This window comes from Cibotium barometz, chromosome 14, assembly GCF_041138505.1.
Source record: "Cibotium barometz isolate CiBa-2024 chromosome 14, ASM4113850v1, whole genome shotgun sequence".
Taxonomy (NCBI): domain Eukaryota; kingdom Viridiplantae; phylum Streptophyta; class Polypodiopsida; order Cyatheales; family Cibotiaceae; genus Cibotium; species Cibotium barometz.
Window position 1 is genome coordinate 16,147,140 of NC_141059.1, and position 22,559 is coordinate 16,169,698.

Consider the following 22,559-nt stretch of genomic DNA (forward strand, 5'->3'; position numbering starts at 1 on the left):
GTACTGACTCCTAAAGATCTGTGATACTATGATGTGTATGCTAAGCAACTCTACATAAAGTGGAAGTTGCCTCTAGGTTACATACCAGACACCTACATGTACAAGAAGGGCCATGAATCCCAAATGGTTGATGGCGCATGTGATTGAATGCATCTCTTAAAAACATCACTTGTACATGAGCAATACAACAAGAAGTATAACGATCTTTTAGTTTTCGCACAAAGAAAGGCTTCAGTCCCTCAAAACTTCTCAGAGAGATCTGTAAATGTGGTTTGTTGGTCTTGAAATCTTTTAAAAAACTCCACCTGCCAAATAAAAATATTTACAATCGAGTGCTTCATTCTACTGCAAACTACTTTTGAAAGTACTGTAAACTACTTTTGAATTATCTGTAAACTACTTTTAAATTAACTACAAACTACTTTTGAAAGTACTATAAACTACTTGCAAAGTAGTTTGGACTACTCATGGTCTGTTTGCAAATTACTCTAAACTGCTTCAGAAAGTGCAGGCGATTGTTTTGTAAAGTACTTTATGTTTTGTAAAGTACTTTAACTATCCTAAAAGTTCTTTATAGACTCCTTGTATGGAACGTTGGACTGTTTTAAAATCGTGTAAACTATGTTAGAGAGTGTTTTAAAGCTTTCTAAAACCTCTTTTGTAATTTGCCCTACTTACAAATTAGTTTTTACAAGTACTCTATACTACAACAAAAATCATGTTGATAATTTCACGATGCTATAGACTACTAGCAAAGTATTTTGTCCTACTTGTAAATACTTTGGACTACTTTAAAATTCCATTAACAACTTAGAATTTTTTTTTCACCTAGGGTGAAGTACCTGGGACTTGTGTTGTTGACACAATGATTGCTTGTGAAGTACTTCGGACTTGAGCTTGCTGAAAGTTTTTTCTCAAGTACTTATAGAAGTTTGGACTATTTTCAAAGCACTATCGACTACTTCAAAAGGTGCAAGACACACTTTTAAAACTTTGGGTAACGTAGTTTTTATAAGAACTTTATACTTCAGCTAAGTCATGTGGATAATTTCAAGGTATTGTGAGCATCATTCAGAGTATTTTGCAATACTTCTGGCACATTTTTTGAAGTACGTTGGAGTCATGCTAAAGTATTGTTGACTACTTTTTAGATACTATAGACTATTCTGCAGTAGTCCAACTATACTTTTAACCACCTTGAACATGTGGAGATATCACTTAGGCACTTTTTAGCGTTCAAACTACTTTCAACATTTGATCAAAAACTTTGAAGGTTTTGTAAGAAATGTACGTGGTTCGTCAAGCAAATGTATAGGATGTTGCATGATAGAATTTCTCCCTAGCCGCTTTTGGCAAACATCCTTTTTGTTAGGTGAGACTCGGGTCTCAGACATCCGAGACAAAAACAAGGTCCTTGACCTCATCTATGAGGATACTACTTTGAGGTGGCTGTCTTTGGACATCCAAGACAAAAACAAGGTCCTTGACCTCATCTGTGAGGATACTACTTTGAGGTGGCTGTCTTTGGCATGTTTATAAGGGCAAGGCGCCATCGCCTGCGAGCTGTAAGCGAGAATTTGATGCAACAAGATTTCTACGATGGATACCTAATAGCTCTGTTGCTTGTGAAAAATTGACACGTTTTAAGTTACTGCCCTCACTATTCACCATCATCATACAGACTGATCTCTTGAGCAAAAGCTCATCTCTTGATCGAGGGACCTTCACTTGCATCAAAGTGTTCTCTATGTCTGAAAAAATAACTCTTTCAAGACCTGAACTTGAAGGTTGTAGATTCTTAAAAGTAGGATGGAGAATGAGCTGTTGAAAAATCTCCCTCTGAGTAGTGGTGCCAATTCCTTGGGTGGCCTCTTTTGCCAGCAATTTGCAACCATGCAAAACTTCTTTTGTTAAAATTGTACAATTTCAACATTCTTCCCAAAGCTTTGCTCAATGACCTTCTTCCGTGTTCGTTCCTCCCTCTTCTTCAAAGCCCAATACTCCCTGATTGCCCTTGTAACGACATGGTGATTTTCCACGCTTTCCCTAGCTATATTTTCGCCTTCTCTAGCTATATTTGCACCCTCTCCAGCCATAATCTGCAGTGGTTGTACATCCATGTACTCTGTAGGTGCCAAAAGCTATGTATTCGTATTCTCACTGAAGTCATCCATGTTCACTAGAGAGAGAGAGCGAGAGAGAGCGAGAGAGAGAGAGAGAGAGAGAGAGAGAGATTCTTTGCTGTGAGGAAGCATGAAGAGGACAGGAGAGAGAGAGAGAGAGAGAGAGAGAGAGAGAGAGAGAGCAAGCAAAATGGAGCGTTGGCAAGAACCCTCCACCTACTAAACTGACCACGTAAGAAAGAAACATAATTTTTTTATAGATGTGTAAAATTACAGACTTTCACATTATTTTTCCTACTTGGGAAGAGATGTCAAAGACACTGGTTTTTTAACCACATATCCATGCTTTCAGCCAATAGAGGTTACCAAAGTTCTTCCCAGAGTCCTTCCCTTCACATTCTTTGTGCTTGCAATGAAAGCAAAATCACCATCGCTACTCTTCAAACGCATCTCCTTCTCCGCAAGCATAGCAATTAACTCTTCAAAAGACAAAAGGACAATTCCTCACCCGAGTGTTCAATGAGGTGAACAAGCCACAATACTTGTATAGCAAGATCTTGATGCACCTACATGCCTGATCCTCACTAGACTTGTTGAACCCAATCGCAATCATCTGATCTCGAAAATCCTTAATTTACGTAATGATCTGCTTGGCTATTTATCCATCGAAAAGCCTCTCTCTCTCTCTCTCTCTCTCTCTCTCTCTCTCTCTCTCTCTCATGCTAGCTAATTCTCAAAGTTCTGAATCCTTGTCTAATGTAGCCTTTCATAGTAATTCCATAGTACGACGCATGCCTCAAAACTGCGCTACTCGTATGCTGAGAGTCATCACAAAATCGATGGTGATGATGCCACATGGAGTATCTACGTTCCTTCTCCACGCCAAAATGGACCTCAACTGAACTTCCAGTGTATACGGTGGTGGCCAAGCCCTTGAGTCTGCAGGTTGAGCCATTTTTACAAATCTGCTACAGGTAGGCCAGATTCCAAAGGATATACTCCGCATTAGATCACATGTTTACACTAAGGGCTTCGCAAAAACATCGTGTTTACTGTTACTTTGTGGATTTCCTAGGCGTCTAAACAATTTGGGTGAACCATCGGAGATGATATGGGGAATCACAACACACAGTTAGTAATTGGTCGCGTCAGATCTCCAAAAGGTATGTCACACGATATCTCTAGCACGATTCGGGGGTGAAACAAGACTGCCCCCTCTCCCCAATCGAACTTGGCCTCTACATTGATATCTTTGACTTCATTGGCAGACTTAGTGGTACAATTGGGGTGAAACAGAATTACCCCGTCCCTGCAAGAACTTGGCCTCTACATTGATGTCTCTAACTTCATTGGCAGACTTAGTGATACAGGTTCTCCTCTAGCAGACAACTTGATCCCCCTCTTATTGTATGCAGATAATATAGTACTCATTTTTTATTCAGCCAAGGGATTAGAAAAGCACTTGGATGCATTAAACTCCTTTTGTGAGCAGCGGGACCTCACGGTTAACCTTGGGATGACCAAGGTGATCATCTTTAGCACCTCTCATTCGATGGCATCCCAGTATCAGTTCACATACATGGGAGACACCTTGCATATTGTTACATCATATGCATACTTGGGAGCCACTTTCTCCAACCTGATTTTCATCATACGCTCAGCATCCCACGCCAGATTGACGAGAGGCTATGCGGCTGTAGCCCTTCTTGAGAGACACTGCTTCCAGGCACTATTTCAAGAACCTAGTACTGAGGGATGGCTTTTCGACAGCTAATACCCCAACTGTGATGTATGGAGTCCCTTTTTCGAAGCCAAATCTTGGTGAGGAGGATTGGACAATTGAGAGGATTCACGTCATGATGTACTCCCACATGATTTAGAGCAAACCAGTTGTACTACACCCTATCGTCCTGACAGAGTTCAGGGCAGCCGACCTAGTGCACTTTTCCAAACAATGACATACATATATCACCTCCACACCCTGGACAGCCTCAATCACAAGTAACTGAGGCTTGTTTTAAAAATACAAATCCATAGAAATAATTGCATTTTTGTGCTTCAATCTACATATAATAACATAGAATACCACCGAGCGAGAGAGAGAGAGAGAGAGAGAGAGAGAGAGAGTGTGTTATATTAGCTATGAGCTGAGAATGTCAAATCCGAGCCATATGATACAAAGTGGGACCATCATTATACAAACTATGGAGCTAACCCCCCCCCCCCCCCCCCCCCCCCCCCCCCGGGTAGGGGAAGGGGGCCGTCAAGGATTAGTAGAGAGAGAGAGAGAGAGAGAGAGAGAGAGAGAGAGAGAGACTACTCTTCATATTGTTCCGGTATGTTCTTCACCAATGCAACACAATGCGCTCCCACTCAGGAAAGCATACCTGCAATACCGGAAAGGAAGTTTACCAAGAAATTTCCCTGGTAATGAACCATCTGTTGTTCCCACACTGCAAATTGCCCAGGACACATGTAACAAATACACAAGTTGCTTTGCAGAATGACTGTACCAAACCTACAATCAAACAACAAACTGCAAGAAATAGACAGCACGTATGACTCTGCACAAGAAAGGTGAGAACCCAAATATTACAATCTATCCTTACAAGATAATTGAGAAATAGTGACAAGATATATGATGAAATTAAAAAATAATGGCAAGCCATATAAAAAATTTAAGAAATAAAAGCCTTGTAGACTCTTGAAAGTTCAATGTTAGAAAACTAAAGACTCTCGTATGAGTTTACTTTGATTGCTTTCAAAAGATGCATGCATATTCAGTAAGGCGTAAACCTCCTACGTTACAAAATTCAGCAGCACAGCTGAAATATGGGCAGAATGTTTTTTTTTACACTTTCATGTAGCAAATACAACTTTGGCATTTGATGTGTGCTGATTCTCCCCTCCATATAACCACCACCAGTTCAACACCCAGCTAACCATCTTCACTGTACACACCCCTCTTAAGCCACATGACCCCATTCGAGTAGGGTTGAGGGACTTTCCAAACCCGTGAGAGTGTCCTCATCCTCAAAATGGAAGATGCCGAATGGTTTCCGAATGATTGGCGGCGATCACCTGTTACCAGAATCCATGGCATATTAGTTAGAACAACAAAATTGCCCCGTTCTTTGACGAAAAGCAAGGCACCCGATTCACTACTTTCAAGCATCTCAAACAAAACAAACATTTTTAGGAGCAAGACAAAATCCAAAGACGTAAAACATAATCCATTTTGCTTGAAAGCATCGGTATGATGTGACGGTGACCCCAAGAGCCCTAAAAAAAATTCCACCTTTTCACACAGAAATACTCCAACAGAGACTTTACTGGGATGCCAATGCAAGTACCTGCTCGAACCCGGCATGACATGAAATAACTGTGCTTGATAGGCTATCCTCCACGACACCGGTTGTATGGTTTATAATAACACCATTGACAATGTCTCCCGGTTTCCTTGACAACCCCCCTTCTGCTGCATCCCCTTCATATGCCTATCATCTCAAATTGCCAGGACAGGTCATCCGCCTCACATTTCAATCTTCCAAGCACAGCCAGAACAGCCCACAATGCATATGGTTTTCTCAACGAGAAACGCAAGATTATTATCAACTAAAATTGACATGAAATAACTGTGCTTGATAGGCTATCCTCCACTACACCGGTTGTATGGTTTATAATAACACCATTGACAATGTCTCCCGGTTTCCTTGACAACCCCCCTTCTGCTGCATCCCCTTCATATGCCTATCATCTCAAGCCATTCTCAAATTGCCAGAACAGGTCATCCGCCTCACATTTCAGTCTTCCAAGCACAGCCAGAACAGCCCACAATGCATACGGTTTTCTCAACGAGAAACGCAAGATTATTATCAACTAAAATTGACCTCCGTGACAAGCGTCAACTCAAAACAAAAGGACAAGGTGTATTGTCTTTCCGTGTTTCAAGCACCAGATCAAAAATGCACACGGGGCTAAAAGGGCTAACCAAAATACACGTGCCTGTAGATATCACCAATTCGAAGTTTCCTCTCTACGAGGTGAGTCTCTGTAACATGCAGAGGAATTATGCGTAGATGAAAGGATCCTGTCACACAGCCTCACACCGCCTTCTGTATCCTGAGTTTCGTGAGTCTTTAGCAATCCACTTTATCACTTCAAACTTTAAGAGAGAGAGAGAGAGAGAGAGAGAGAGAGAGAGATCTGTACACCTTATTGGGTCCCAAATTACTGATTGAAGGGCCCCCTTCTATTGCTAGGAGTATTTGCTTTATTTCTTTGAAGAGAATGACTGCAGGACTGACTTTGAGACTGTAGATGGGCCAAACGCAGGACCTTCAGAAGACCAAGAGTAGGGCTGACTGCACAAGCACCAATGATGACCAATCCCGATGCCAATGCATGCAGGTCGAATAAGCTAGCGCTGTGAATGAAGGCTGAGTATGATGCGTTTGTGCAAGAGAGAAACGGAGATATGAAGCTGTGTTTTCTGCCTGGAGATGATCGCTTGAAGATCTGCGTGCTGAATACTGGAATGCATGATGAATATTGGAATGCTTGATGAATAAATGAATGAGGAAAACGCTGGGTATTTATACCCATGAAGGGAACTGGTAGGCTAGCTGAAGGGCAGGTCGGCTGGCTTCCTACCAACACGACTAGAAAATATGCAAAATATGTTGAATATAACGCTTTAATGCTGGCCGACTGGGTATAAAGGGCTAAGGTTTATGCAATGGGTTAAGTGCTTATGCAATAGTTCACATGCAATGCAATAAATATTTTTAATGCAAATTCTAAAGCTTCTAACTTACTTCTATATGCATGAATGATTCTCCTCAAGTGGGTTAAGGGACTTGACTGACTAAATGACACTCTATGACTAAGGAAAGACCTACATAGCTCATGCCTAACATATCTCAGACTCGAGCTTACAAAGGGGCCACGGCATACGACAAAACCATCTCCAAAAGGGTCCGACTGATGTAAAATGTTGCACTGATGATGAGCCATCTTGTCACCATACACTACAGTGCAGAGTACATGTGACATTTCCTTCTGCTTAGGTTGGCAGCAGGTTCATGGCTTCCAAGTAGTCTGCCGACAACTGGGGGTACTCTTGAAAGAACTCCTCGTCTAGCCGAACTGCTTCGTGGATACCTAGATCTCGGAACTTCGTACGAAGTCTTCAACCGGAACCAGGCTTCCAACAATGAAGAAGGATCTTCTCGGGCTCAATGACTTCTTATTCGTCAACCACATCTCGCTGCTATTCATCTGAAACATCAAAGACTTAAGAACCAACATATGGTTTTAGCCAAGAAAAATGGAAATCATCATGCATCGTCCACCTACTGGCAACTTTAACTTCATGGAGACATCACTTAGCTTCTTAACTATAGGAAAGGGTCCAAAACTACGGAAAGAAAGCTTGGGACAACATTTGCCCACTTGTTTCAATCTCTGTTTCATGATACGCAAATGGACCCAATCTCCTTGAAGTGGACATCTCATCCAGACTTATTTGCATGTCTACTATAAGCTTCTTGGGCTTTGGTCAAGTGGTCTTTAACTGACTCAATAATTTTGGAGAATGATTCCGTCGTCTTGTTAGCCTCTAGAATGAAGACACCATTCTGGTCAAAAGAGAAGAGAAACGGCAACCAAAGACTGCCTCATACGGAGTACGTCTAACACTGGATGAATGAGTATCGTTTAAGATGGCTTGGACTAATGGAAAATAATATTCCCATTTAGATTGTTGGTCATGACAATGTGACTTGAGAACCAATTTGTTATAGATTTCTGTCCGGCCGTTTGTCTGTGGTGGATGGAATACACTACACAACTACAACTTGGTCCCAAAGTTCTCGAATAATGCCCTCCAAAAATGCGAGGTGAACTTGGAATCCTTGTCTGATGTGATGATGCTAGGCAAACCACAAATGGGATACCAATGTTTGAGAAGAAGGCGGGCTACGTCCTCAGTTGTGGCCGAATGCTTGTATAGGATAAGCATGCATAACGTACTAAAGCGATTCACGATAGTAAACCGTAAAACACTGAGTGTTGCGAGATCCAATGGATGCTAGTAGAGACCCTACAAAGTCCATAGAAATGTCCATAAAAGGTCCGTCTCGGGAGTAGGCAAAGATTAAGGTAGACCAGCCTTTTTCGTATGTTGAACCTTGACTCTTTGACAAATCTTACAGACTTGAACATGTGAATAAACATCACATCTCATTTTTGGCTAATAAAAGGAGTCATGGGCATCATGGAGAAGAGCTACTCGCTTTTCTCAAAGGGCACAAAGACGGTTCTTGTAGAACAACCAACCGTTCTGCACTAAATAATGGCCAGGCTCAAAATTGAGAACCAAACTGTATTGAGTACCTAACTCTACAGAATTGACATACTCATCTTTCATGCTATCCAGGTCTTTTCCAGAGATCTCGAGAATGGTAGCCTCCTGCATGGTCTAGATGCTGGTCTTTCTACCAAGGGCATCTGCAAACTGGGTTATACTTACTAGGGATGTACTCGATCATTCCTCCAAATTGTTGGAAGATCTAACTCCATCTGACTTGCTGATCACTCCACTGGGCACTTGGCAACGTCTGGAGCCACTTAAGTGCTTGGTGGTCTATTTTGACTTTTAAAACACGTCCATAAACGAAAGGCCTCCAATGTTTGAGCGTTGTGATCACATGCAAAAGCTCTCTATCATAAACCAAATAATTTCTTTCGGCAACATCCAACTTTCGGCTGTAGCGGCTGTAGTAGGCCACATGTCTATTGTCCTGCTGAAGAACAACTCCAATGGCTACATTGTTGGTATTGGTAATGACCTCGAAAGGTTCATCCCAAGATGCTAACATCAGAACAAGCGCTTCTAAGGCCGCTTTTTGGAGTGCACAAAATGTATCAAGCACCTTGCCTATAACTGTGACTTTTTGCCGACGGATTTTCAACCCCTTGAGAAAATCGGTTAGAGATGCTGCAAGGTTGGAGAACTAGTCAACATGTGTATTGTAGGCCTAGCAAAGACCCACGAATGAAAGCATCTCTTGGGTGGTCTTAGGAATGTCCCAATCCAAGATCTCTTAAACCTTTGTGGAGTCTAATCGAATCCCGAAGGAACTGATGATGGAGCCCAAGTATTGACTCTTTGTAACGCCGAAGATAGACTTTTTGGCATCCATGTAGAGCCCATTATGTCGCAAAAGTTGCAAGACTTTCTCCACATCTTTCTCATGCTGCTTCGCAGTGGTTGAGAATATAAGTATGTCATCAAGAAATATGAAAACACACTTACCAATAAGTACTGCGAAAATCTTGGACATCATTTTATTGAAGGTTGTTGTTGCGTTGGTAAGCCCAAATGGCATGAATACGAACTCATAGTTACCACACTGTCCGAAATTTTGTTTTTGGAATGTCAGCTTTGAAAATCTGGACCTGAAGGTAACCACTTTTGAGATCGATCTTAGTGAAAAACTTTGCATCGTTCAGTGTTTAATCCAAAATGTACTCAATCCTGGGCATAGGAAACTTATTCTTGATGGTGAGTTTGTTTAATGCCCTGTAATCTACACAAAGGCATGCAGACTTGTCCTTTTTTTGGACAAATAGAATGGGTGTTGCTTAGTGAGGAAGATAACCGAATGAACCCAGGTCAAAGGAGCTCAGATAACTGCTTTTCTAGCTCACCCTCTAAAGACTTGGAAAGACGATAGGAAAACTTGCTAGGAGGTTCTGTCCCAGGGACCAAATCGATATGATGATCCTCAAGAAGAGAGCATGGTAGATTGGGTGGGAGATCGTCCCACGCATAATGTCCCGATGTCGAAAAGAGAGGTCTGCCAACTGAGGGACTAAAGATGAAGATGAAACAACCGCTATCGATGAGGTAGAAGCTGTTTGAGCACGAAAATAAATCAATGCTCCTTCCGCTCCCTTGCGGATAGCTCGTCAGGTCTGGAGATGAGAAATCAAAGGAATGCCAAGAATGTTCCTATGACACAATCATGATAGGCTCAAGAAAACCTTTACAGATAGTAAAAGTGTCATGTCCCCAATTGGGAATGGGTTCATACTAGCGAAACCACTAGATTCCTAAGATCATGTCACACCCCAAAAGAGGCGAGACAATGAAATCTCGCTGGAATGAGGCCTTTTGAACCTGAAAAGAAAACTACTATGCCTTTTGAGATATGTGGATGCGGAGACCATGTGTAATATGTGGATGCGGAGACTATGTGTAAACCTGTCCATCTCCAAATGATAGGACACTAGATACAGCTCATTTTGGTAGCCGACTGGGGGGAGAGAGCATCCTCAGAACTGCCTATGTCCAAAAGGACTACAAACTAGTGGCCCTTGCAAAGCCATAAGCTCGGATCAAGCTTTTTTGTGCAACCCCACCCTCATCCTCTTGCTTAGCATCAAACACCACGGATTGTATGGAATGCATATAAGGTAAGAGTTGAACGTTGGTGGAGGTAGGCGGTGCTGAAGGGGCAGGAGATGCTGTGGCAACTGTGGAAGAAGGCTACTTGGAGGCTTGCTCCACTTGACATTTCTAACAATCCTTCTTTCCATGCTCCAATGTATGACAGAAGAAACAACGGTTCTCTGTCTGGTACTTACTTTGCTCCTCTGGAGCAAGATAGCCTCCAGTGATGCCTGCTTTAGTCTTTTACTCGGGGGTTTTCTTAGGTTTGGATTCCTTATCCTTCTTGCTCCCTGAACTAGAGCTAGAATTGTTGTCCTTCTTAGCATCTTTAGAAGACAGAATACCCTTCCCCAACTGTGAAGAAGACTGCTGCTACTAGGTTTTGGTACTAGACTACGGTTGTTTTGACTTACCTCTGTTCATCTTCATTTCTTCATTTTGAGCGAGAGCCAAGCCTGATCATACGTGCTCGGTTCAAAGTTGCGAACTGTGAACCGAATGTCAGGATCTAATCCACGAATGAATTGATCCATCTTGGCCCGCTCAAATAACCCTAACTGTTGTACTAAAGTGATAACCTTACCGATAGGTGACCCATTCTATTTGAGTCCATAGAACTCATATGCCAAGTTAGTCACAAACTGGGGAGGGAGAAATCTAGTCTTCAAGTCATGGACGAAGGTGTACCAGTGAAAAGTTGTGACACCTGTTAATGCATACCTCTATCACAATACCTCTCCCCCCTTCTTACAGATATCTCCATTGTGATCGATGGAGCACGGAGTATGCATACTCTCGCGCTCGGACAGAGGGGCAATACATGGAGGACAGGATCCACGCCCACTTGGCACGACTTCACACCAAGACAGATTGTGACTATTCCCCGTCTAAGCCTGCGCCCAAGACTCTTCGAGTGGAGGGCAGTTCCGATAGTTCCGTCTCACACAAAGATTGATATGAGGATTGTCTCATGGAACATTCAGGGCTTGGGGAGCCTCAATGCTTTCAGGGACGAGGCATCCTTAGAGGAGAGCTGCAGTAAGCTATGGTGGGGGGACCTATCGACATTCTTTTCCTCCAAGAGCACCATCTTACTAAGGAGCGTACCCACCGCTGCGGGAAGATTCTACTAGACAGGAGTCGTACTTTTTGGTCTCCATCCTTCGACCCGTCAAGACGCAGGGGGGAGTGTCTCTCTATCAGTGAGCAGCTTCTACCGTCTGTGACAGGATCGGGAGTCCTAGTTCCAGGACGTTCTCAGTGGGTTACCATTCAGATTGGGGAGGATAGCATTGGCTTCCTCAACATTTATGCTCCCAATGCTGCTGCAAATAGAGCTATGTTTTGGAGCACTGTCCGACAGGCTCTGTCCCAGGCTGATTTTTGGTGCATGGGCCATGACTTCAACATGATAAGACGCAACAAAGGACAGACTTGGAGGTGGCACGGCCACAATCTCAAGAGCGGAGTACTCTGCATGGAAGGAGATGATACTGATTCTTAGGGGACAGGACTCTCGGCATCTTCCAGACTTTGAGCTCAACCCTAGGAGTCTTAGCTTCTCTCGATCGGATAGGCAGAGCATTGGCCCCAACCTCTCTCGGCTGGACAGGTTTTATGTCGACGAGTGGGCTTGTAGCCGTGGAGGCATGGTTGGGATTCTGGTAGGCACTACATTTTCAGATCATGCCCCAGTTATTATGTCCCTAGAGGACCCATGGAGGCATGACAAGCATGTGAGCTCCAGGATTCCAGACAACCTCATTCAAGACCCCGAGATCTGCAGCCGGATCGAGCAGATATGGGCAGGACTAGACTTTTTCTCAAGCTCTGCAGCGTGCACTTTGGATGATGGCCTTGGGGAGATCAATATTTTCTTATAGGAGGCAGCCCAAAGTAGATTGGGGGGATTTCGAGAGCAGGAGAGCCTAGCCTCTTTACAACATCTTCAGGAGAGTTCCCCAGACAACCCGTGGATTGAGAGTCAGATCACTACCGCCCACACGGAGATTCGGTCCATTGAGGAGAGGAGGGTGGAGTATAGATACCATGCTAGGGCTTCATTCTGGACTCACGCCGGTGACAGAGTTACTGGAGGCTTCTTTGAGATAGCTAGCCCCCACAAAAGGAGAAACAATATTCACAGGCTGCATGGCCAGGATGGAGCTATTGTTTCTGATCCCTTGCATGTGAGAGCCATCGCCACGGATTTCTTCCGATCTCTTCTCACTGGTTCCCCATTATCCTCCTGCACGCAAGAGAGTCTGGAGGCACACGAGAGAGGTGGTTCCCCCCTCCCTTCGGTCTTTCTTATTGACCCCTTTCACTTCAGAGGGGCTAGCGGAGGCGGTGAAGACATTACCCAAGGGCAAATGCCCAAGGGTGGATGGGCTTCCTGTTTCTTTCTTTCTTCGCCATTGGGACCTCATGGAAGGTGGCCTTCACGCTGCCTTCCATGAGATTATGCTCACAGGTGCCATGCCAGAGAGGCTCACAGAGGGCTTGATACATTTGATTCCCAAGGAGGGTGGTGATAGATTGGAGATCCGACAAACCCATCACCCTTCTAGGGACGGCCTATAAGATTTTGGCCAAGGCCATCAAAAGTCGACTTCAACCTTCTCTCCCAGACTTGATCCACGACACTCAAACTAGTTTTGTTCAGGATCGGAGCATTCTGGACATCATCTTTACCTTTTGGGAGGCGACAGCTTCGGCCAGGATGCGGCAGCAGGACCTCATTGTGCTACTCCTAGACTTTGAGAATGCTTATGATAGGGTGGATTGGAGCTTTCCAGAGGGCACTATGAGCCAGATGGGATTCCCCAAGGAGTGGATTCATGGAGTCTCAGGACTTTATTCAACATCTCACAGCCAGGTTCTCATTCAAGGAGCCCGAGGCGACAAATTCCCCCTTTCCCGCTTGGTTCGACAGGGCTGTCCTATGGCACCATACCTCTTTCTATTTGTCGCCGAGGCCATGTAATTTTCTCTCCACCCAAGAGACCGGACTTCAGGGATTGAGCCTTCCCCTCCGCACGCAGGAGGAGCAGTTGGACTCGGAGTTTGCAGATGACATAGCAACCTACCTTGCTGGAGATGTTGGGAATCTCCAAAGATTCGCGGAGGCGATAGAGATTTCATGTTGTGCATCAAGAGCACAGATCAACTGGCACAAGTCGTGTGGTTTTTGGGTAGGCTCAACACCCACCCCGACTTGGCGACCAGTTGAGTCTTTCCAGTGGATCCCAAGGGGCACTCCAGTCTGATACCTCGGTTGCCAAGTTGGCATTGATATATCTCCCGAGCAACAGCTCGATCCGCTTCTTCTGAGTATTCGGAAGAAGCTTCTATACTAGGGGCTTGGCGAGGCTATCCCTAGCATGCGGAGTGGTGGTGGCGAACCAGGTACTGCTTCCCACCATGTGGTACATCACGTCCTGCTGAGCCTTTTCTCAGGCATGCATTGGCCAGGTACAACATTTGATCCGGAACTTCTTGTGGACCGGAAGTGATGGGAGGCCAGCCAAGGCCAAGGTGGCATGGAGAGTGATCATTCAGCCACGTAGCAAAGGGGGGCTTGGCCTCATCGATCCAGCTATACAAAGTCGTGCCTTACTAGGCAAGTTGATTGTTAGAGGACTCCTACCCAGTGGTGAGCCTTGGAAGGATTTCCTCTTGGCCCGGATTTCAGCCCGCACTTCGAGCCTTGGAGGCCCATGGCCACAAAGTACTAGATGGATCTTCACAGAGACGCGAGCCCATGGTTTTAGTCCAGCCTTTGAAGACAGATTCACAGCCAATCTACTTCGTGCTTGGGATCATCTCAGGCCAGCCCTCAGGCAAATTGTTCCAGTGGCCTCAGAGGAGCACCTTCGACAGCCTTTGATCTAGAACCCCCTAATCCGTTTACCCAGTGGCCACATGCCAGGGGCCCGACCGCACATAGCCTGAGGCATCTTGAGCATGGGACCAGCCAGGTCTCTCGGAGATTAGATTGCACATAGGCAATTACCTCAGGCGCAACAGGAAAGAGGCCTCGCAGGGATCCACGATAGAGACAGACTCAGCATCGACATCGACTCAACTATTCCTCATGAGAGGCTGACTCCTATTCCATACCCCCCCCCCCCCCCCCGGTGTGGCTAGGCGTGTTCACACCAGACACGATATCCTTGTGGCGGTCTATGGAGCAGATGAGGATAGTGGTCTGCTCACTTTTTTGGATCCCATGGCAGACTAGAGAGATCAGAGCACCCCTTGGAGGATTTCAGAGGCTGCACCTTGTAGAGGGTGAGGGTGATTGGTTTTCGGGCACGGGCATGGCACATAGATCCAGCACCGACCAAGGTGGCCAGGGAGAGACCTTGGTGGCTATGGATTTGGGTGTGCCGACCTCTCACACGGTTGCAATGGGACCCAGGAGAGTGGACTTGGCATGATCCCCACAGATCAGGTGGAGACTCTGGATGCCCCTTTCTTTGCATATACAGCGCAGCTTGGCCACAGGATCCAAATGCCTGAGATAGATGGCACACCGGCAGCAGCAACACACTGGCAGAAGTTTCAGGGCCTATCATAGCACTTCCTTTCAGATTTCTCGAAGAGGCTTTGGGACAGCTTTTGGCCGAGGAAGATCACTCTTTCTTTGGCTGACGGCACACAGAAGTCTGGCGGTTGGTACTTGGCTAGCAGTCAGAGGTCGGTCAGCAGCTTGCCTGAGGTGAGGCCACCCTCAAGAGTCTCAACGACATTGCCTTTGGGATTGCCCGAAGGCTCGGCAGATTTGGCAGCGGGTTCTCCGCATCTTCTCTATGGACAGGGCATTGACCCGGATCATCACTTGGGGTACTGTCGCTTGGACCACCGAGACTAAAGTGGTCAGGACTTACAAGGAGGATGGGGGAGGACTAGGCCTTCACGTCTCCCACCATCGTATTGCAGCAGTACCAGTCACAGTCCCACCGGCAGGTGTCTAGCAACCTATCTCATGCCAGCGATGGGAGATTTGCAGTAGCATAGCAGCCTGGCACATCTAGCGTGCTAGATGTGGCGAGGCCATCGAGGGTACCCACACTCCGTCGGCTGAGACCATCAGGAGCATATGGCTCGATATCATTCACACCCTCCACAGTTAGTGTGGGAAGCTGCAAGGTGGTTCTGATTGCATGCGAAAGTGGCAGGAAGCCTTCTTGAGACTTTGGAGGCCTGGCCCTTTCCTTACAGATAGAGGCAGTGATCCCATTTGGTAGTACAAACCACCTGTATGGTTGTTCCCACCCCCCCCCCCATGAGATAGCCTTCTCCTCATAGAGCAGCCAGCCGGAGAAGAAGCATCTCTTCCCCTTCGATCATTTGTCTCCTGCCCTTATATGAGATGAGACTGTATTTAGCCCGTCATGGTTGTACTTGGCCCTTTGCGACGGTTTTTTCTTTAACTAATTTAAGGATTTTTTTCTCGGGAAAAAAAAACTGTGACACGTGTGGTCGGCTCTGTATGTAAACTAGACCAATGCTGCCACCAAGTGACTGCCCCACCTCTAAGGTGGGAAGCCACTACGTGGACTTTATCTTGTGGATCTGTGAGCTTAGCCAAAGGAAAATATGCATTAAACTGGTGAATAAATTGATTGACAGTTGAATGATCACACTTACGTGTAGATTAAAGAATCCTATCACACAAAGTCTCACGCAGCCTTCTATGTCTTGAGTTTCGTGAGTCTTTAGCAATCCACTTTATCACTTCAAACTTTGAGACAGACAGAGAGAGAGAGAGAGAGAGAGAGAGACCCTCAAAGCTGATAACCGGGGGATGTTAAGGTCGAGTAGAGAGAGAGAGAGAGAGAGAGAGAGAGAGAGAGAGAGAGAGAGAGAGATGCTGAGAGAGAGAAATGAAATGAAATGTTATATTAACGTCTTCAAAAGGCCAAAGTGACCTATGAGACCAAAGTTACAACCAAAGAGAGATTAATTGGGCTCGCCTGCGACCTGCTCGACTCTGTTCGCCTGCGCTCAAGACCTACACATTGCGACCTGCACGTCTTATTCTTCAGACCTGCGACTTCTGTCCTGCACGTCTTCCCTTTGTTTTTTTGCCTTGCTTTTCTCTTCTATGTACATCCCCTTCTGAGTGTGTGAGTGTGTGTGTGTGTGTGTGTGTGTGTGAGAGAGAGAGAGAGAGAGGGTCTGTACGTTGGCGTTACCGACGCGACACCCTCTTCATCAGAACTTTTGGCTGCTGTTCGTCTTTCAATCGCAATTCACAACAGCATCAACAACGATCTCTAGATCAGGTGAAAAGCAAGGAGGAACTCCACAGAACGTGTTGTCGACGCCATGTTCAGGGTTTGCAGCTGCTGAATTAGGGTTTGCTGGTGCTGAATTAGGGTTTTCAGGTGCTGAATTAGGGTTTGAGAGAACGGGTTTTCTTTGCTTTTGTACATGGAATTGGATGACCCGGCTGCTGCTGTTGGTGGCATGGCTGCCAATAGCCTTACATGGATCTTATTGAGGAGATGATCGAGAAGGATGTGGGTTATGCTTCAGATGCCTCGGAGCAACAAAAACGTCAAAGGCTTGATGTTGATGCAAGCTACACTCCGGTGAATGTTGGAGAGAATGCAGAGGAAAGTTCTCAGGTACCTTCTCCGGAGTTTGCACGTTTGCTGCAGATCACTGGTGAGCTTCTGCAAGAATATGTGAAGGCAAATAGCGTGCAAATGGCTGCAGTAGATAATGGTGGTGTGGCTGATGTATGCATGGAGACTCCTTTGTTGCTACAACAGCTAGCAGATTTTCATGATCGTGCTGCTATCTTCTTCTTTACTGGGCGTATTCCGTTGTTGCCTCGTCTTAGAGCATGGTTGGGCCGCTTGGTGTCGCCTGAGGCACTTGAGGAGATTTATGATGGTCCGAGAGGCTTTTATGAAATACTTTTTCGCACTTCGGACGCCCGTAGGGCAGTCTTGGAGCAGGTGCCACTCTTTTTAGATGGGCAGTTGGTTCATGTGGTTCCGTGGAAGCCTATGGCAGAGTACCAAGATATGTTGCGCCAGGCTTGCCCAGTTTGGGTTGAAGTGAAACAATTCCCACCAATGTTTTGGCGTGTTTTACCAGGTCTCATGCGAGGTATCGGTGATGTCTTGGTGGTGCCTCGAATGACATCTAGAAACCGAAATCATCTATACATGTTGTGGGATACTGGGAGACCTAGGCCGACACATTTGCATGTCAATATGGCTGGGCTGCAACCTTTAATGTATGAATTGAGGTGGGATACATTTACTGGCCACTCTTTCAAATGTGGTGAGATGGGCCACTTTGTCTCCGAATGTCCTAAGAAAGAACAAGTTGTTGCTACCAAGGATATCGTTGATGGGCAGTTGCCCGTGGAAGATGAGCATGATGCTCCTTTACATGATGCCCAGCACATGGATGTACATGTGGATGTTCAGAATGAGGTTGAGCAGCCATGGGTGGAAGTACGTGGTAAAAGACACGATTTGTTGCCCCACGGGGGGATTTCTTAGACGCTGTTTGGCAGGGGCCTTTGTGTACTCATCAAGGGCCCTTACATACATATGCTCGTCGCCCTTTGGTTTCAGGTGCCCAGCAACAGACCACGATTGAGAGGCCGGGAGGCCAACTTTCTCAGGGTACAGGGGCTCTTGGGGTGGATAGAGTAGAACGCTATCCTATTAGAAGTCGCCTAACAAAAGAAGCACAACAACAATTGCCTCTTGTGTTTGGTTCGAAGGGTGAGGTCATCTCGCCATGGGATGGTCATTACCCTTCGGCACGTGCTCGGGAACTCCAAGGGCAGTCTGAGATCACAAATACCATGTCTAAAAATGCAATGCTTCAAAAGGTTCGTGATTTGGCAGATTGTCCTGGGCCTAGTACACGGCCTTGTTGATTCCTTTTCTGGGAAGGCTTATGAAAATTGTACAATGGAATGTAAAGGGTATTTCTTCGCGCCAAAAGCAGTTCAGGCTTTGGCGTACAACTTTTTGTCATGGTTGGGATGTTTTGTGTGCAGTTGAACATAAGCAGCATAAGTTGGCTAGCAAAGCCTATGTATATAAGGGGTTTCATGTTTTCTACAGCGGACATCCTGCTTCGCAATCAGGTGTTATGTTTGTTGTTCGTTCGCAGTTTCAGCCTTCTCTTGTGATTCAAGATGTTCATGGAAGATTTCTAGTGATACAGATTGTTTGGGATGATACACCTTTATTGTTGTTAGGGGTGTATGCTCCAAATAATGCTCGTGCACGCCGTTTGCTGTGGAATGACTTGTGTGCTCTTTCAATCTCTCATCCTGGCTTTGTGATGGGAGACTTTAATATGTGTGTCTCCAGGGAGCAAGCCACGTCGCCTCATTCTGTAATGGATGGCCCGGAGAGAATGGCGTGGGAAGCTTTTGTAGCAAGGTCGCTAAAACAAGACATGTGGTCTTGGTTGCATCCAGATGAAAGGGGTTACACTTATGCCTCACAACAGTTTCGGAGCACTTATGCTAGATTGGATAGGATGTATATTTTACATCAAGATCTCTTTTTGCCAGAGGTTCTTACTATGATGGTTGATCATCAACAGGTTTTCTCGGATCATTGGCCGCTTGTGTTTGAAATGGTCTATCATCCTGTGGATGCATATAAAGGCTTGTTGGGACGCTTGCCTTTGCGCTTAAATCACACTTTTTTGGAGCATGAAGTTTTTGATGTTTATATGCGTCAGTTGATACGACATTTCTCCACAAGAGTGTCCATGACTGATTATCATGCTTGGCCAGTGTTCCTTACCAACACTCGGAAATTAGCGCGGCATTATGGTCTTGCTAATGCCTCTATACAAAAACAGCATGTGGCTCTTCTTGAGTCGCTTTTAAAGGGCTTGCAGGCGTTCATGTTTACTGACTCTATGGATGCTGAAGTTGTGAATGCCATAGAATGGCTGAAAAAGGAGCTATCTAGGGTGCAGGAAGCACAATATGTTCACTTTAAACTACTTGCACGCCTTGATGCTTTGCGGGATGCTAACTGTCAATCTCATCGCTTCTATGATAAGTTGCATCAAAAACATATGCGTGAGAATATTGTTAGGCTGATGGATGCCCAAGGCAACCTTGTTACTCAACCTTCTGAGGTTATTCAGCATTGCATCAGGTTTTATGAAGATTTGCTTGCCCCTCGAGAGGATGTCTCGCCAGCTGTCCTGGCTGCAAGGGAGTCATTGTTTGCTGAAGTACGATATCAAGTTGACCCTGATGTGGCGGTTCAGCTTAATGCTCCTGTTACTCAAGGGGAAGTGGAAGCTGTTCTCTCCAAACTTCCCATGGGAAAGAGCCCTAGTTGGGATGGTTTGACAAATGATTTTTTCCGAAAATATGCTGATCAGCTTGCAAAGCCTTTGACGCTTATTTGTCAAAGGATTTGGGATGAGGAATATATGCCTTCCGATTGGAAGACATACTTCGTTTGTTGCCCAAAGTCCCTTCGCCTACTTCTTTGGCTCAATCGCGCCCGATCTCACTTATGGGTATTATGTATAAAATCTTTACAAAGATTTTTGCCCTTGCAGAAGGTGCTTCCTACTCTTATTCATCCATATCAATATGGATTTGTGCATGGCAGGAATATTTTGCATAATATTCTTAATGTTCAAATTGGAGTGGATTATGCCAAGGCAAAGAAGCAAGAGATTGTGATGGTGCAGCTGGATCTTGAAAAAGCTTTTGATCATGTCAGCTGGTCTTTCCTTTCTCAGTTAATGACAGCCATGGACTTTGGTCCCAAAATGGCTAATTTGGTGCATTTACTTGGCTCTGGCTCTATCACGCGGATTATGCTCAATGGAGGACTTTCGGATGGTATTTCTCTCACCCGTTCTCTCCGGCAAGGCTGTCCTCTTAGCCCTTTTTTCTTTGCCATTGCCACTCATCCTATGTTATCTCGCCTAGATGCTATGGCATCGCATGGTGAAGTGGTTGGTTTGCATCTCCCTCATGGCAAGCAATTGGTTGCTCAAGCCCTTGCGGATGACACTTTTATGTTTCTCAGGGCCGAAAAAGCCAATATAGATCGAGCAATGGAAGCTTAGAATAATTTTGCATTAGCTTCTGGGCTGAAAATAAATTCAACAAAATCAGCCCTCATTGTATGCACGGAATTTGATCTTGAGACATTAGGGTGGCAAGGCCGTGTGGTGCATACAGGAGACATTGTTCGTCATCTTGGATATCCGGTGGGTGTGGATGTGGACCCCCAAGCACTTCTTGCTTGGATTTCTGCTCGGATCTCGCATAAATTTGTGTATTGGAAAGCTCAAGGGTGGCCTATGCACGTGAGGGTTAAGGTAGCTCAGGTTATTATGCTTAGCATGATTTCCTATTTTTTGCCTTTGCTACCTTGGACGCACAAATCTCTTCTCCGTTTGGTTGCTCCCATTCGGTTTATGCTATGGAAGAGGCAAGGAAATATTATGGGTCAAACATGGATAGCTTGGAATCACATTACAACGCCCAAAAGAATGGGTGGGGCTGCTTTACTGGATGTCCGCTTGCATATGGTGGCGCGTAGGTGGACGCTTTTTCAGGATATGCCTTATGAAACGCCTATAATATGAACATAATCCCAGAAAACTACGTACTTGATGTACGTTTTGTAATTCTCGCCGATTCCGAATGGTCTCTATCTTTGCAGGATCCATTGTTACTCCATCCTTGGATACAATGTGACCTAGATAATGTTCTCTGAAAGAAAAAACTCACTTTTCTTAGCATTAATGAAAAGTTTGTGCTTCCCCAACTCTTCGAACACTGTGACCAAACGAGTTCTGTGTTCCTGCTCATTCTTGGAGAAAACCAAGATATCATCAAAGAATACTCCTGTGAATTTGTGATGGGGTCGGAATATCCTTTCCATCATACGATTAAACGTGGCAGGAGCATTGGTGAGACCAAAAGGCATTACCAAAAATTCATATAATCCAAAGGCTATCCTGAATGCAGTTTTATGGACATCTTGTGGCACCACTCGTATTTGGTGATAACCACTCTTCAAATCAAGTCGGCTAAAACAAGCCGAACCATCAAGCTTATCCAAAATGTCATCTATACGCGGAATTGGGAATCTGTTCTTGATGGTAAGCTTGTTTAAAGCTCTATAGTCCACACACATGCGGAATGAGCCGTCCTTCTTTTGAACAAGAAGCACAGGAGAGCAATAAGGTGAGAAACTGGGTTGAACCAAACCTTTCTCTAAAAGCTCATTTACCTGCTTCATGATCTCGTGTTGTGCTGCAACACTCACTCGGTATGCGGGTTTGTTGGATGGAGAACTACTTGGCACAAGATCTATGCGATGATCTTCGGGCCTTTGGAGAGGTAATTCACCTGGCAATGTATCAGCAAAATAGTCGTTGAATGCATGAAGAAAATTCAATCTATCATTAGTCATAGCATCCACATTTTGATGACTTGGTACAATGCTATCACGAACAAAAACCAAGTACGCAGAAAGACTCTTTTTCATTGCTTTATTAATTTGGATATGTGATACAAGTGGGATGGAATCCCCTTCTTTGCCAGCATCAATAAAATGCATGCGGCCTTTATGCATAGAAGAAATCATATTAGTCTTGTACTCTTTGCGGGGCTCAAGCCTATGATGCCGTGGCTTGCCCAACAATACATCACATCCATTTAGTGGTGCAACTAGGAAATGTTCATTATCAAGGTAGCCCTGGATATGTATGCGCAATTTTCCTATCAATGGGGTAACCTGCACCTCTTTACCAACAAATGCAGCTTTGGCTTCAATCTGAGGTCCCATGTTCTCAACCTCAATACCCAATGCAGCTGCTGTTTGCATAGAGATGAAGTTATCGGTTGCACAGTCATCAAACATGAATAAGGCGGGCTAATCCTTGATTTGACCCCAAGCCTTGCATACCATTCGCTCTTTTGCATCATGATTTGT

General features: G+C 45.1%; 1 protein-coding gene across 1 annotated transcript in view; it reads right to left on the reverse strand.

The window, feature by feature from the left end:
- Positions 1-4,740: 4,740 nt before the first annotated feature.
- LOC147631711 (histone-lysine N-methyltransferase family member SUVH9-like) overlaps positions 4,741-22,559 on the reverse strand; it is a 40,390-nt gene continuing 22,571 nt past the window's right edge. Inside the window, exon 2 of the mRNA XM_086808222.1 lies at positions 4,741-5,204. The gene's annotated coding sequence lies outside the window, so the exon portion shown is untranslated. The remainder of the gene's footprint in view (positions 5,205-22,559) is intronic.